The following is a 15,281-nucleotide window of genomic DNA, read 5'->3' as shown; positions in this document are numbered from 1 at the left end:
AATTAATTTCACTCACATTCGCCGACCACAAACTGGGTGAAGAGCTTAGTGAAGATGCACATGAATTAGAGCAAGTCTTTAGAAAGTTCTAGGTAATCCCATGCAAAACGACTTTGGGAACGGTGTTGTTGACATGGTTGACTGCAGCCTCCGAGCAGGACCGCTTCACACACATTAATGCTGTGAATGAACTATATGCAATGTAAAAATGAGGCATAATGAAAAAATCTAAATCAACTGCCCCATGCTAAGCTGAAACTACATCTGTAACAATCATGAACAAGCAGCAATGTTTTCAGTGAGCACGCTGGTAGGAAAAAAAATAACAACTGATTATAACTTTCATAACAACAATGAGCAAAATGTGATGGAACAGGGCAAAACCGTAAGTTAGCAGCAACGTGAAACCATACTGTCATATCATTTTTATGTCAATATGGTCTTAAAGAATAGGGGTCCTGAGTGCTGACAGTTTTATTATTTGCAGGTATTTTGTAAGAAATGTCTCTTTAGGTTTCTAGTTCAAGTATTTAAACACTCCTCATATGAGTTATATTTCAAAGCAACATACAGTAGAGATATATATGTTTCCAGAAAACATTGTTTTCTTGTCTTGTTCCATTAGCAGATGTTTTCTCTTTTAAGCTAAATCCTAACCAGGCAGGATGTAATGGGATCCAGTCTTTTAAGTAGTTTGTCTATCTGTGCAACACGACATCAATCAGAACATATTTGGGGGATTTTGGACCAATGATATTGCAGTGTGGGCGGGTTACACGCCTCAGAGCAGTATAAATAGAAACAGGTCATCAAAATTGTATTGTTCATCTTAGTCAGGGCTGATTAGAAAAATCAAATATTTTAGTTCTTTACTGCCTAGTAATGTTTTCTTTGTAATGTAACAGCTAATTGAACCTTTAGACAAAAGTTGTTGTTTTTTGTCTGTTTGTTTTTTTGCATAATGTGTATTTTGTATCATATTTGTATTATATTTGATACATCAGACTTTTTATAGCTCACATAGTAAAATATGCGATATATAACTAATAAAACAGGTTTTGATTGACAAACTGATAAACTGATGAATTGATAAACACACACACACACACACACACACACACAATATTCAGTGCAAGTTGATGATATTCATATTCTCAAAGACTCTTGTAATGAAAATCAATGAGATCTGTATAACAGTATAGCAGGCTACTTGCATAAATTATATAAAAATATCAGTCATAAAAATTTCACTCTGTGTCTCTAATTAGTACTGTATTTCCTAGTAAGATGTAAGAAGATGATAGGTTAGCTTAAGAGAACCTTAGATAGGTAAGATGTTATAATTTACCGCTTGTGACTTTATTACCATTCATTTAAATGTATTATATAATTACTTTCAAACAGCAATGGTTGTTAGAGCACGCAGTTTTCTAGCATTTTCCTTTAAATGTTAATGAGCTCTTCAGACTCCGCCCCTCTCTTCAGAGGGACTGTTTACTTCAGCTGTGCATTCATTGTGAAACATGCTAATAAGCACATTATTACGAAAGGCGATTGGCAAACATTCATTAAAAAAACCTCACTTCTTCTGTAGGTGAAGCTGGATCACGAATGAATTGCGTGAATTTGTGTAGATGAGGGGTTCTTTCTCTTCAAAAACTAACATTTCATGGTGAGAAAACATCTAAATCAACTCAAATGATTTTGAATACTTGAACTAAAGTGCACGACTACATCTGGTAAAAATGTAAACTGAAAATATCAGTGTACGTTTAGTATTTAAAAATGAGCGAAATAGACTAGTTTCATTATCACTGGGTGTGGCATCAAAAATCTGGTCTCAGATTAATATTGACGACACAAATCCTTCTCTCTCAGAGAGAGATAGCTGAAGTTCTGATTGCACACATAATCAGAAAAGAGGTTCATCACACTTGCTGTTTGCGTTTCCATAAACCTTGAGAGTGAATCCAGGGTGCCGTCATCCTGAAATCCAAAGCAGATGTCACCTCCCGACTCTACTGTATATGAGCGGTTTCTAGTGACAAAAAGTTGAACAGAATATGGAGTTCATTAAAATGGCCAGAGTCGTAAAAAAATACATCAGGAAATGGGAAATAAGGTTTGCCAAAAATGCGAATCCAAAGGGAGACAAAAGGCGGTCAAAGCTTATTTTTCCTCTTTCCATTTGTTTGTTTAAATTTCACTATGGTGTTATATAAGATTTCGGCAGTGGAGGTTAAAAACGTCTTAAAAGTATTAATCATTGGCGGCAAAGCAACAGTTACACCTGTGCCTTTTGTGTTCCCCAAACAAATGAAAGCTCCTGTCCCAAGTCCGTACTGTGTGTCCGGGATTACCGTGGCTCATTAATCAAAGAACTCCCGGCAGGACAGGGCAGGCCTCTCCATGGCAGAGAAAAGTTCGCCCTGGGTGATAGCAAGCCTATTATCATATTATCGCCTCAGGCACTGCTATTAAACTGGAAATTGCAGACCAGGGTTTTTAAAAAAAGGGACATTCATGTGGAGATCAGTGGAACAGCTTGCAGCCACTTCAGGCCTCTCTTGTCCACGATTTCCTATGTTTTGTCTATACCCCCTTTGCTTTGCCGTCACTTAGTTCGACTGCTTTTTATTAAAAAAAATGCTTCGTCTCTTTCTTTGATTTTGTTGAACTCTCATCGTCTGTGTCTTTGGCTCGTGTCAGTGCTGTCAGTTGGAAGAATTAGATGTGCTGTCTGGCATTACAGTGGGTCAACAGTCTGGCCAAATCCTAAAATAAAAGAGCACTTCTGCCATTACAGCCTCTCCAGCTGTCTCATATCAAAGTTACAAAGTGGTAAACTCTCAGCAGAAAAGTGCACAATACTCAACTGAATTCCCTTACATATACTTGATTAATATATAGCCTACAAAATACTAAACTGATAAAACACATATTAGTCATATTGATAAACTCCATTTACACTCTTAAAAAAAGGTGCTTCCCAATGCCATAGAAGAACCTTTTTGTCTAAATGATTCCATAAAGAACCTTTACCAACTGAAGAACCTTTCTGTTTCAGAAAAAGTTCCTTGTGGTGGAAGAAGGTTCTTCAGATTATAAAAAGGTAAGAAAGCGATGGTTCTTTAAAGAACCTTTGACTGAATGGTTCTTTGTGGAACCAAAAATGGTTCTTCTATGGCATTGCTGTGAAGAACCTTTTAAAACACCTTTATTTTAAAGAGTGTGTGTTCGATTCACTAACAAGATCCGGTTCGTTTGTTCAGGAATCACACTACACTGTTCACAATGCACTGTTATGTTTTTGATTTACTAAACAGAACTGGTTCATCAGAGTAATCCGTGTTTGGTGTGTGTGTGTGTGTGTGTGTGTGTGTGTGTGTGTGTCTTCACAAAAAGGAACTGATTCGTTCAGTCATTTATTCGGACATTGCACTACATTGGTTGTACTATATATTTTTTTTTTCTTATAGAACCGATTCGTTCAGGAGCTGCTCTGGTTGCGCTGTGTTCACTTCGAAAAGAACTGGCTCATTAGAGTTGTTTGAGAATCAAATGACACTGGTTGCATTCAGCTCATTATATTTATTGAGCAGATTTTGATTTACCTAAATAGAACCAGCATATTGGAGTCATTCGTCCAGGAATCGGTCTACACTGGTCGCCTTGCTGAAGGAGGTGGAAACTATAATTTTCCCAATTCTAGTATGCAGTTTCCAACTTAGCATGTGCCAGAGAGTATTTAAAGACGGTATTCAGAAGATTTTTAACAGTTACCTGGACCAGACTGTTTATCGCTCAACTGGGGGTGCACCACAATGTAAATAAACTAAGGCTGTTTCCATCATTTCCCTCTCAAAAAGACATCAATATTTCATCCGAACTGTGATTTATATTTTGTGCAGCCCATCACATACACTGCCCCTTTGCCAAATGACTGGCTTTTGGATTTCGGAGTCCCTCATTGGATAAATTACCCGGTTTCTGGTCAGTGTATCAGACATTACATGAATAATACCCCTCAGAGGAGTCCAGTATTGAGTCCGGCCCACTAATGTGATACATGAATAGGCATGGAGGCATCCACACCTCCCCTGGCCACAGCTAAAGCGGAGGTAACAAAGCCCAGGGTGATAAAGGGCCCAAACCACGCCTGGCCCCATAACGATGGGTAATTAGTGAGTGGGATTACAGCCCTGCGGTCCACCGAGAAATTAGCATTAATCAAAGAGTTGGTCAGGGGGAGAGAAGTATTGGTCACACCGGGGTCTGACGATCCTGCTGGACTCTGAATGGCAATGAGACGCCTAAGGCACAGGCGCAGCACGAGGCGCTTTAATTGCCACCGGTGTTTTAGAACCCAGGCGACAATCAATGGCTTCCCATTGCTTAATGGCACTTGGATGGGGAGAGAGGGGAAAGTGTGAATGCTGGCAGGTGCTGAGGCCCAGCGAACGGACTTCAGGGAAACATGATCTTACTCTGTTCTCCATGTGCTGTGCGTTTGGTGAATAATGCGGTCGGTTATTTGCATGGGGTTTATATTTGAGGCATGACCTCGGCTGGAGCCTTTCAGTGATTATTATTCTATCTCATGCTTGTTTTTGGCACGTAACAAAATACATCTGTAAGTCGACATGCTGAAAAGTCCCTTCAAAGTGTCCTTATGTAAACCCACTGGTGGTAATCCGTGGGGCGATTTCCAACCAGTCGCCACCGTGTTTTGTAGTAAATGTAGGAACGCTTTACCAGCTATAATATGAATTAAAACAGCAATTAAAGCTTTGTTGCAAACGATTAAGTTGAGGTCACATTAGCAAAAAGGCCCATTGTCTATTTTTTTAATGGTGGAAATGGAATTCTTTGGAAATTGAGAAATCTAACAAAAAAATGATATGCCTATTAAAATGACTGGATTTTGGCCATGAAAATTTGCAGAACAAGTAAATTTGAGCACTGCTTGCAAACGTGTTCGACTGTGTTCCCTTGCAGGAAATATTAATTCCTGTACAGAATTTGCTTTTTATTAATTTTCTCACTGTTTAATTGAACTGCATTGTCTGCACATCTGTGGCACACTACACTGTATAGCGCAAACTTTACAGAAAATTTCGTTTCTACAATATTTAGTAGTAGCTTATAAGTGGTGACTGTCAGTTTGTGCATGTATGACAGGATTTTTCATGAAAATTAATAAAAGACGTAGTCAGCAAGACGATGAACATTATTAACAGTAATTATTATATGATGCAGTCACACTTGTAGCAAAATTTGTTAGTTCTGTATGTTGATTCAGGGTTAGCATCATCTGGGGTCCTCTGAGGGTCAGCATCATCTCTTCTCAGGTGTTCTGGATCCAGACTGGAGCTTGTGTAAATCCCATGGCAAAACATAGAAACAAATAGAGACATCATTAGCATAGCTGCTGTTCCAACAAAGTAAAATTAATTAGTTTAATCCAAGCTAAAGAATAAGAATGCGCATTTGATACAAATGCAGTCACAATTTAAGAGATACATTATTCGAATGCTTGGCGAAAGAGATGTGTTTTTATCTAGATTTAAACAGAGAGAGTGTGTCTGAACCCCGAACATTATCAGGAAGGCTATTCCAGAGTTTGGGAGCCAAATGCGAAAAAGTTTTACCTCCTTAAGTGGACTTTGCTATCCTAGGAACTACCAAAAGTCCAGCGTTTTGTGACGCAGGAGCTAAACCATTTAGGGCCTTATACACTCTAAAAAACGCTGGGTTGTTTTTTCAACCCAAATGCTGGGTTGAGGCCGTTGGATAGGACTTTGGGATGTTTTAACCCAAGTTTGGGTTGAAAATAACTCTCTTTTTTAACCCAGCGGTCTGGGTTGAGGACGCGGACGTGAAGGAGAGCACGCACGTCACGTCAAAATCGTACGTCTCCAGTGCGAGCAGCCGCCATTTTCTCAGCGTGATAGAAGCGAGAAGCGAGTGAAAGACTATGGTAAGTAACGTTAAATATTCAAAATGTAAAGTTATCTTTTATTGTTTACCCGTTTGTATGAAAGGCGGAAACAAAGGAGCTTAACGTTATATATATATATATATATATATAAAAAACGGACGCGGTTTTCGCCTCGGACACGGAGGTCTTAACTGCCTCATGTAACGTTACTGAACGGAGGATGTACTTTTAATATAACGTCTGTGAATGTATTTTCTCATATTTACATAAGATTTTACATTATATGTTCTCTTTGTGGCGTTAACAGACGGTTATGGTCACGGTTACGCTCATGTGAATTTGTCTTTTTTTTTCGCGGTTAAACTGAATGTATGTTTGTCTCCTAAAGGAAACGGCATTGTGTAGTAAAGACTAGTATAATTATTTTGAGGCTGTTGAAGTGGTAACTGTTAAAAGTATGTTTTACATGTAATATTTCAGACTTGTCCAGCTCCTGTCTTCATTGTCCTCGCGCTGAGAGTTAAAGACACAGAAGCTGTTTGTGTGAGGAGTCACAGACCTGTGTGAGGATGAGGAGGAGGTGTTCTTCTGAAGAGAGGGACAGACGGTTTAAGGAGAGTAAAATAATGTGTGTGTTTTTTTTTAGATGTTGAAATCCAGAGACAAGATAACTTCATTCTTTTGAGACTGATGTAAGTTAAATTATTACTTTTTTTTTTTTTCAGAAAATTAATGTTTCTGTTGTGTCCTGCCTGTTAACTTCACATTTTGATGCAAAAACAGTGTGATTTTATATATGTATGTATGTATATGTTAATATTTTATTGAAACCATTGATGTCCCTCTTTGCAGAACTCAAACTAACTGGAGTTAAGGACACACAAGTCTTGTGTGAGGAAGTGGTTTTCTCAGCTTCTTCTGAAGAGAGGGAAAGATCGTTTAAGGCAAGTAAACTTCATAATTTCATGTTATCAGTTGTTGTTGTTGTTGTGTTTTACTAAGAGTAAAATAATGTTTGTTTTTTGTTTTTGTAGATGTTAAAAGCAAGAGACATGGGAGAGCATCATTCCTTTGAGATTTTATGTAAGTTATTTTTAGAAAATAAATTTTTCTGTTGTCTCCTGCCAGTTTACTTCACATTTTGATGCAACAACAGTGTGATTACGTGCTCATTTCATTAAGACCATTGATGTCTCTGTTTTTTATTGCAGAACTCAAACCAACTTTGGAGTTGATTTGGAGAGTCATTATTCTTGGTCTTCGCTCTTAGAGGTAAAGTTCACACAAAAAATCATTTACTTGCCCTCAAGTCATTCCAAACCTATAATACTTTTGTCTGTCTTTACAACATTAATATATTTTTAGTTTTCTCATAATATTTGTTAATCCATTTATAGTTTAGATAATCAGTATTTTCAAGCTTCATAAATATAGAGTTATTGTAGAAGTAAATTCTGATATTTATATATGAATACATCTTAAATTATATGATAGCAAACATGTATGTTCAAAATAAAATACTGGTCTCCCAGACCAGCAATGGAGGGCACAAAAAGAGAATATTAAATATATTCATACGTTTTCCAAAAAATGAGCAGAGTTTGTATGAGTCTGGAAAAACATGGGGAGAGTAAATTATGAACATTTTAATTATTTGGTGAACTAACGGTTTGAAGAGCAGCCCTCCATGTACATGAATATTGTGAGGTATGTGAAGGTCATGTCTGTTTTAATGTTTCAGTAAAGAACCTTTCTGAAAGCGATATTTATTCAAACAATATCACCTGTCCTCACACTAGTGCTGCCATTATAGCCTTCACGAGAGCTGTGATAGACAGACATTAAACAACCACACAAAGTGTTGAAACTTTAACACAGATTATTTACCTATCCTTACGGATGTGAATACACCTCTACCTGAAAATCGATAGTTTAATTAAATGTTTAATTTTTTCAAATGTGTTTCTCTTAGGCCACTGATGAAGAACAGGCAGTGACTGGGATGAATGCTGGTCAGAGAGGAGAATCTTCTTTCCCCCAAACTGATGCAGCGGTGGTTTTAAAGGAGGACGCTGCCCTGGATGATGTAGATGTCGTCAGATGCTGTGCTGATGGGGTTTCTTCATGATTACATCAGTTATGCTAAAGAGATCATGAAAATTGACTGTGATGCATGATCTGTATTCATGGACTATGAAACAAACTGTAAGTGTATAATTTGTTTAAAAAAAAAAAAGTTAAATGCTTTTTCTGTGTTGTTTAGTAGAAGAGTTTACACTCTGTCATTCATACACCTGCTCACATTCTTTCACACACACACACACACACACACATGCGTCTGTTAAATGTTATAATATCAAAGTTAATGTTGTGATTTATTTGTGTACTGTCATGCCAGAAAAAAAACTAACTAATTGTAAATTTATTGTATGTGTTTTCGTATATTTTTATACAATATATACAATTGAACAAAGTCCAATTTGATCTTAAGTTATATTCATCAAATGTTCAATGCTTTATTTATGAACTCTGTAGCTGTTAATGCCATCCTTTTCTGCATTTCTTCTAACATGTTACTTTTTGACTTTTCTCTTGTTTTTAATAAATATTTTCCTTTTGGTAATTATTATCTGTGTGTAAAAGTGATATTTAAAATGAACAACATTTGTAGGTTTAATGCCTAGCTCAATTTGGGTTAATTTTAACGTAGAAATCATCTCGGTTACGTATGTAACCTTGGTTCCCTGAATAGGGAACGAGATGCTGCGGTGACGTCACCACGTATGGGAACACCTCTGGTGTGACGAATGTCTGAAGCCCTATACCATCCCGCCAATCCTATTGGCCAAATGGCGCATAGCACCACCCTGCGCATGCGCGAGCATGATATACCTGGGTGCAGCGCGCCATTTCGCTCAGATTTCATGACTGAAGATGAAGAGTTATCAAGGTACGGAACGGCCAGAACCGCAGCATCTCGTTCCCTATTCAGGGAACCAAGGTTACATACGTAACCGAGATGTTCCCTATCATAGGTCACTTCGATGCTGCGGTGACGTCACCACGTATGGGAACGATATACCAAAACGCCTGACGTACCTGATAACTGAGATCCGAGGAAGCAACTGCTCAAGCGGAGAGAACCCGGGAGCCAGGGGCCATCCTCACATCCAGACTGTAGGATTTGATAAAAGTGCTCGGTGAGGACCATCCTGCCGCAGCACAGATATCATCCATAGAAGAGCCACTGAGAAAAGCTTGAGAAGAAGCTACAGCTCGAGTGGAATGAGCCTTAACCCCTAAGGGTGAAGCGAGTCCGCGCGCCTCATAGGCCAAAGAAATCGCCTCCACCAGCCAATGGGACATGCGCTGTTTTGTAACTGCATGGCCCTTACTTTTATGTCCAAAGCAGACAAACAGCTGGTCAGAACCACGCCAAGGAGCTGTGCGATCCACATAAGTCTTTAAAGCTCTCACAGGGCAAAGACTTAGATCTCCTGACCCGGCCTCGGCAGGCGAAAAAGCTTCCAGAACCACTTGCTGAAAGCGAAAAGGGTTAGATGCGACCTTAGGAACATAGTTAGGCCTGGGCCGCAGCAGCACCTTCACAGAGCCTGGTGCAAATTCCATGCATGAGGGTGAAACAGAAAGAGCCTGTAAATCCCCAACTCTCTTGAGGGAGGATAAAGCCATGAGAAGAAGTGTCTTCAATGTCAGGATTTTATCCGATACGGTCTCCAAGGGCTCAAACGGATGCCCTGATAAACCTAACAACACAATGGATAAATCCCATGAAGGAACTCGCACAGGGCGGAAAGGCCTCAGCCGTCGCGCACCCTGTATGAAACGAGAAACTAATGGATGACGCCCCACAGAGGCACCGCCTATGCATTCGTGGTAAGCTGAAATGGCTGCCACGTAAACCTTTAAAGTGGCTGGTGTAACGCCATCCGAGAAACGCTCCTGGAGGAACTCCAGCACTGAAGCCACTGGGCAGTAAACTGGATCCACATTATGATTACCACACCAGGCTGTAAACAGTCTCCACTTGAAAGCATATAAGCGTCTCGTAGAAGCTGCTCTAGAACTCAATATAGTCTCAGTAGTTTCAGCAGAAAGACCGGGACATACTAACGCACTCCGCTCAGTGGCCACGCCCACAGTTTCCACAGATCTGGCCTCGGGTGCCAAATCAACCCCTGTGCTTGTGATAATAAATCCTGTCTGATGGGAATCTCCCACGGAGAGCCCGCTAGCAGACTGATCAGATCCGCAAACCACGGCTGCGTGTGCCATCGCGGAGCCACCAGCAGCAGCTGTTCCACTCTGTCCCGGCGTAATCTGCATAATACCGCTGGGATCAAACGAATCGGAGGAAAAGCATACAGACTGGTCTTGGGCCAGCTGTGAGCTAACGCATCCACGCCCAGGGGCGATGGGGAGCGTAGGGAGAACCATAGCGGGCAATGCGTAGTCATGCTCGATGCGAATAAATCCACTTTCGCTTTGCCAAATATCCGCCATAAAAGATCCACCGTCTGGGGGTGTAATCGCCATTCTCCCTGTTCCAGAGCCTGTCTGGATAGCAGATCCGCTCCGAAATTCAATCGTCCGGGGACATGAATGGCCCGGATCGAGAGAAACTTGTCCCGAGACCACAGAAGAACACGCCTCGCCAGCCTGCACAGGGGGCGAGAGCGCAATCCTCCTTGATGGTTCAGATAAGACACAACCGCTGTGTTGTCTGATCTGAGTAGCACATGACGGCCGATCAGCAGATCCGAGAAATACTGGAGAGCCAGAAAAACTGCCAGTAATTCCAGTCTGTTTATATGCCAGCCGCGCTGAGCCGCTGTCCACACTCCGTGGGCTGGTCGCCCTCGACACACAGCTCCCCAACCAGTCAAAGACGCGTCCGTCGTGACAGTCTCTCGGAAAGCATAAATTCCCAATCGAACTCCTGACAGGAGAAATTCGGTTGACATCCAAATTTTCAGCGACATCACACACCGCCGTGTCACCGAAATCGTGCGATGCGGGAGACAACGGGGTGAAATATTCCGCCTTTTCGTCCACCACTGAAAAGGGCGCATTTGAAGCAATCCCAGACGAATCACGGGGGATGCTGCTGCCATTAGACCCAAGAGCCTGAGGCACAATCTCACCGTCACCGTGCGACCCGCTTTGAAGTGCCGCACGCATGACGCAATCGACTGAGCGCGCGGGAGAGAGAGCTTCGCTGTCATCGCGCGAGAGTCCAGATCTATTCCAAGAAAAGTTATCCGTTGAGAGGGAGTTAAAACACTCTTCTTGAAATTTGTTCGTAAGCCCAGGCTGTTTAAATGATTCAGCACAAGATCTCGGTGAGAGTGTGCTTGAGTCCGCGATTGCGCTATCACCAGCCAATCGTCCAAATAGTTCAACACACGAACGCCCTGGAGCCGCAACGGGGCCAGAGCTGCGTCCATGCACTTTGAGAACGTACGGGGCGCTAAAGCCAAGCCAAAGGGAAGAACGCGGTACTGATACGCTTTGCCCTCTAAAGCGAATCTGAGGAACTTCCTGTGTCTCTTGACGATCTGAATATGGAAATACGCATCCTTCAGATCGATCGTAATAAACCAATCGCTTGGTCGGATCTGAGACAGAATATTTTTCACCGTCAACATCTTGAATTTGCTCGGTCTGAGTGCAAGATTCAGACGGCGTAAATCCAGAATGGGTCGTAACCCGCCGTCTTTTTTCGGTACCACGAAATAACGGCTGTAAAAACCTGTCTCCATCTGAGAGGGGTGTACTTCTTCTATAGCCCCTTTGCTCAGCAGAGCTGACATTTCTTGTCGCAGCACCGCCATTTCCGTAGACTTCACCGTAGTGGGAAGAATTCCGCGGAAAGGAGGCGGGCCTTTCCGAAACTGAATGGTGTATCCGTGACAAACCGTGCGTAACACCCATTGAGGAATGCCGGGCAAGCGTTCCCACGCGGCCCGAAACAATATTAACGGTTTCAAAGCTTCCGCTTCCAGCAACGCCGTCATACGCGTTAAAACGACCGGACACGAAAAACCCGTGGTGTTCGTGCACCGGGGAAGCGTATGCGCCGGAGTCGTTGCGTTCCGTTGAGTATAATCCTGAAACGTGTCCACGGCAGGAATTAGGCCAACAGATGGAACATCGGGCTCTGCCGCTAGCGAAAAAGCGGCGGCTGTGTGAGCCGTCATAAACGGGCCGTTTGTGTAGGGTCCTTGAGTCGTCCCTCGAACTCCGAAAGCAGGATTGCGCAGAGTGTCTGAGGGAGCGTCTGTCATTACAGCTCGATCCAATGTTGCTCGAGGCGCTGTTAGCGGCGAGACAATCAATGTTTGAGCATGGGGACTGCAATGAGAGTGTGGGATGCGCGAAAGCGGTCCGACAGCGCTCTCTAGCGGAGGGCACAGTCCCTGGCAAGCAGCAGAAAGATCAGGAGCTGCTATTCGGCACCCGAGAACGAGAGGCTTTAGCCGTCGAGGTCAGGTTCAAACGCTTACGTTGGCGCTGGTGCGCCGGAGGAAAAACCCTAGGGCCCCAGTCCTTACGAGGAGGCGCCATGGGTGTAGGTTCCTCTCGAGAGGCTGCTCGCTGGCGGTGAGAGGAGGTTGAGCGAGAACGCGCGGGCGCTTGCCGGCGTTCGACCTCCCTGGGTCTGCGGGGAATCAGCTGGCGGAAAGCGGCTGATTGCTGTTTCGCTGCCCTGAACTTCTCCACTACTGACGTGACAGCCTCACCGAACAATCCATCCCTGGAGACAGGGGCATCCATAAGGAAAGATTTATCCTTCTCCTTAATATCGGTGAGATTAAGCCAGAGGTGGCGCTCGACCGAAATCAAACCGGCCATAGTACGGCCCACTGCACGAGCGGTATGTTTGGTAGCGCGTAGCGCCAAATCCGTAGCTCTACGCAGTTCTTTAACTGCCTCCGGTGTGATGCCCTCACCTTCATCCAATTCCTTCAATAACTCCGCCTGGTAGGCCTGAAGGACCGCCATAGAGTGGAGCGACGCAGCCGCCTGACCAGCCGCCATGTAGGATTTACCCACCAAACTAGACGTGACTCGACACGCCTTTGAAGGAAGAAGGGGGCGAGACTTCCAAGCCGCGGCCGAACTAGGCGCAAGGTGTTCGGCGAGAGTCTCTTCCACCGGGGGCATCATAGTATAGCCATGGTTCGCCATATCAGAAACGGTGGCGAAATCCGCGGCCGCGGCGTTAGTAATCCGCGCCGAAAATGGCTGTTTCCAGGACCTCGAAACCTCCTGGTGGAGGTCCGGGAAAAAAGGCAAAGGCCTCCGGGGCTGTGTAGGTGTCCGACTGGTTAAAAAACGGTCGTCCAGCTTGGAAGAAGGTTGGGCCTCGGCCTTGTCAACCTCCCAGTCTAGCCCCAATTTACCCACCGCACGAGAAACCACATCCAACAGCTCACTGTAGGAGGGGGAAACACGCCTCTCCTGTCCGCTAGGAGGAAGAGGGCTAGTGTCGGTCGCGAAGTCCTCAGACCCCGAGGCCGCGGTGGATAAAACATCGTCGTCATAGCGTCCACAACCGAAGGAGATGGCGGTGCATGCCTCCGGTGTGGGAAGTAAATCCTCATTAGAGAAGACGACGGGCTCAGTATAAGTTTTATTCTGCAGCAGGGTAGGGGAGAGCGAGCGATGTGGAGAATATTCCAGCGCTGCGCTGTCCACAAAATCCATGTCGCACGTGTCACCCCAGGCCCTCGCCTCGTGCGGTGCCTCGGCAGTCGCAGAGGTGACCTGACGGGGGTTAGACTCGAGGGCGACATTAGAGAAAACTTCCACCCTGGAGCGCAGCACTCTGAGCCGCAGGCCATCACAATGGGGACAGGAAGAAAGGCCGCTAAGCGCCGCCTGTGCGTGATGTAAACCAAGACATACTACGCACCTGTCATGAGTGTCCCCCGCCGTGATGTACCTGGTACATGGCTCCTTACATTTTCGAAAGCTCATCGCGTCCGCGAAGAGGAGTTAACACTGCTCGAAGAGATCGCTGGAGAACGCGAGACGATAGGGCACAGATGATTCGCTATTCCTGAAGGAATGAAATCTGAGCGAAATGGCGCGCTGCACCCAGGTATATCATGCTCGCGCATGCGCAGGGTGGTGCTATGCGCCATTTGGCCAATAGGATTGGCGGGATGGTATAGGGCTTCAGACATTCGTCACACCAGAGGTGTTCCCATACGTGGTGACGTCACCGCAGCATCGAAGTGACCTATGATAGGGAAGCATTGTTTCCCCACATGGCTGCCCTCTGCGAGTTTATTTTCTGCCAGCAGGAGGCGCTAAGAGCGGGAGAGGTAGGTTTCTCCGGTAACGGCTGCAGAGCGGTGCTGAGCTCTCAAACGCTGCCTTATCAAGCACATGCGAAATGATATCGAACATTTTCTAAATAGAGTAGTTTTCCTTCTGAAATACAGTGATAAAAAAACACCCGCTCTGTTTTTTTAAACCCTGCAATATAGTCATTTTAAACTATAAAAAAGGCAACCCAGCAGGCTGGGTTAAATATGATAACCCAACTGGTTGGGTTAAAACAACCCAGCGCTGGGTTCGTCCCTTTTTGACCCAGCGCTGGGTTGTCAAAATAACCCAAATTGGGTTGTTTTCAACCCAGCAGTTTTTAGAGTGTAGGTAAGTAATAATAATTTGTAACTGATACTAAAGACGGAGCACTAACCCTTCTGTATTTTCTCCCCACAGAATCCCTCAAACAACTCACACCAGCATGAGCCACCGCGGTCCAGCGTCTGGCGGTTTTTGTATGTTTGTTTGCCTTGATTTATGTGTGGATGACCCACAGAACGTCAGTTCCATTGTATATTTACGCATGCTTTTAAAACCCCAACCCAGCTGGCCAGTAATTATGTCCGCTTTGGGTGATATTCCAGAGAGAAGGGATCCCTGCTGCGGTCAGTCTGGATCCAACCTGAATCCAGTCCACTGTAAACACAGCAGAAGAGCACAAGATATCTCTCTGTCCGTCTACTCCCTTATGCCATCCGTCTTAAGCTAGCTTTAAAGATAACATCCATACAATGCCATAGGTCTCCTGAGAATAAATCTCTGTAGACCAAAAAGTCAAGGTTTGGCAGGTTAGCTTGGCTCTGTTAGCCATGTTGCTATTAGAAAATGTAACTAAAGAGATTGAAAAATAATCACAGTTCATTTAGAAGTAGTTGTGTGTAAATAGTATATAGCCGTAGCATCTTGTATAGAAGTGAATGGGAAAGATAGCTTGCTAATACAGACTGCAAAGTCTATATGCTGCAAAGTGTTTCTTATC

At 43.7% G+C, this 15,281-nt stretch overlaps 1 long non-coding RNA gene across 1 annotated transcript; it reads left to right on the top strand.

Annotated features, from left to right (window-relative positions):
* Positions 1-6,973: 6,973 nt before the first annotated feature.
* Positions 6,974-8,335, top strand: LOC127943406 (uncharacterized). Its single transcript, XR_008149642.1, has 3 exons — positions 6,974-7,024; positions 7,153-7,213; positions 7,914-8,335. It is a non-coding gene; the product is annotated as an uncharacterized LOC127943406 (long non-coding RNA).
* The last annotated feature ends 6,946 nt before the right edge of the window (positions 8,336-15,281 follow it).

Source organism: Carassius gibelio, chromosome A22, assembly GCF_023724105.1.
Source record: "Carassius gibelio isolate Cgi1373 ecotype wild population from Czech Republic chromosome A22, carGib1.2-hapl.c, whole genome shotgun sequence".
Classification (NCBI taxonomy): domain Eukaryota; kingdom Metazoa; phylum Chordata; class Actinopteri; order Cypriniformes; family Cyprinidae; genus Carassius; species Carassius gibelio.
This window is presented reverse-complemented; position numbering and strand designations above follow the sequence as displayed.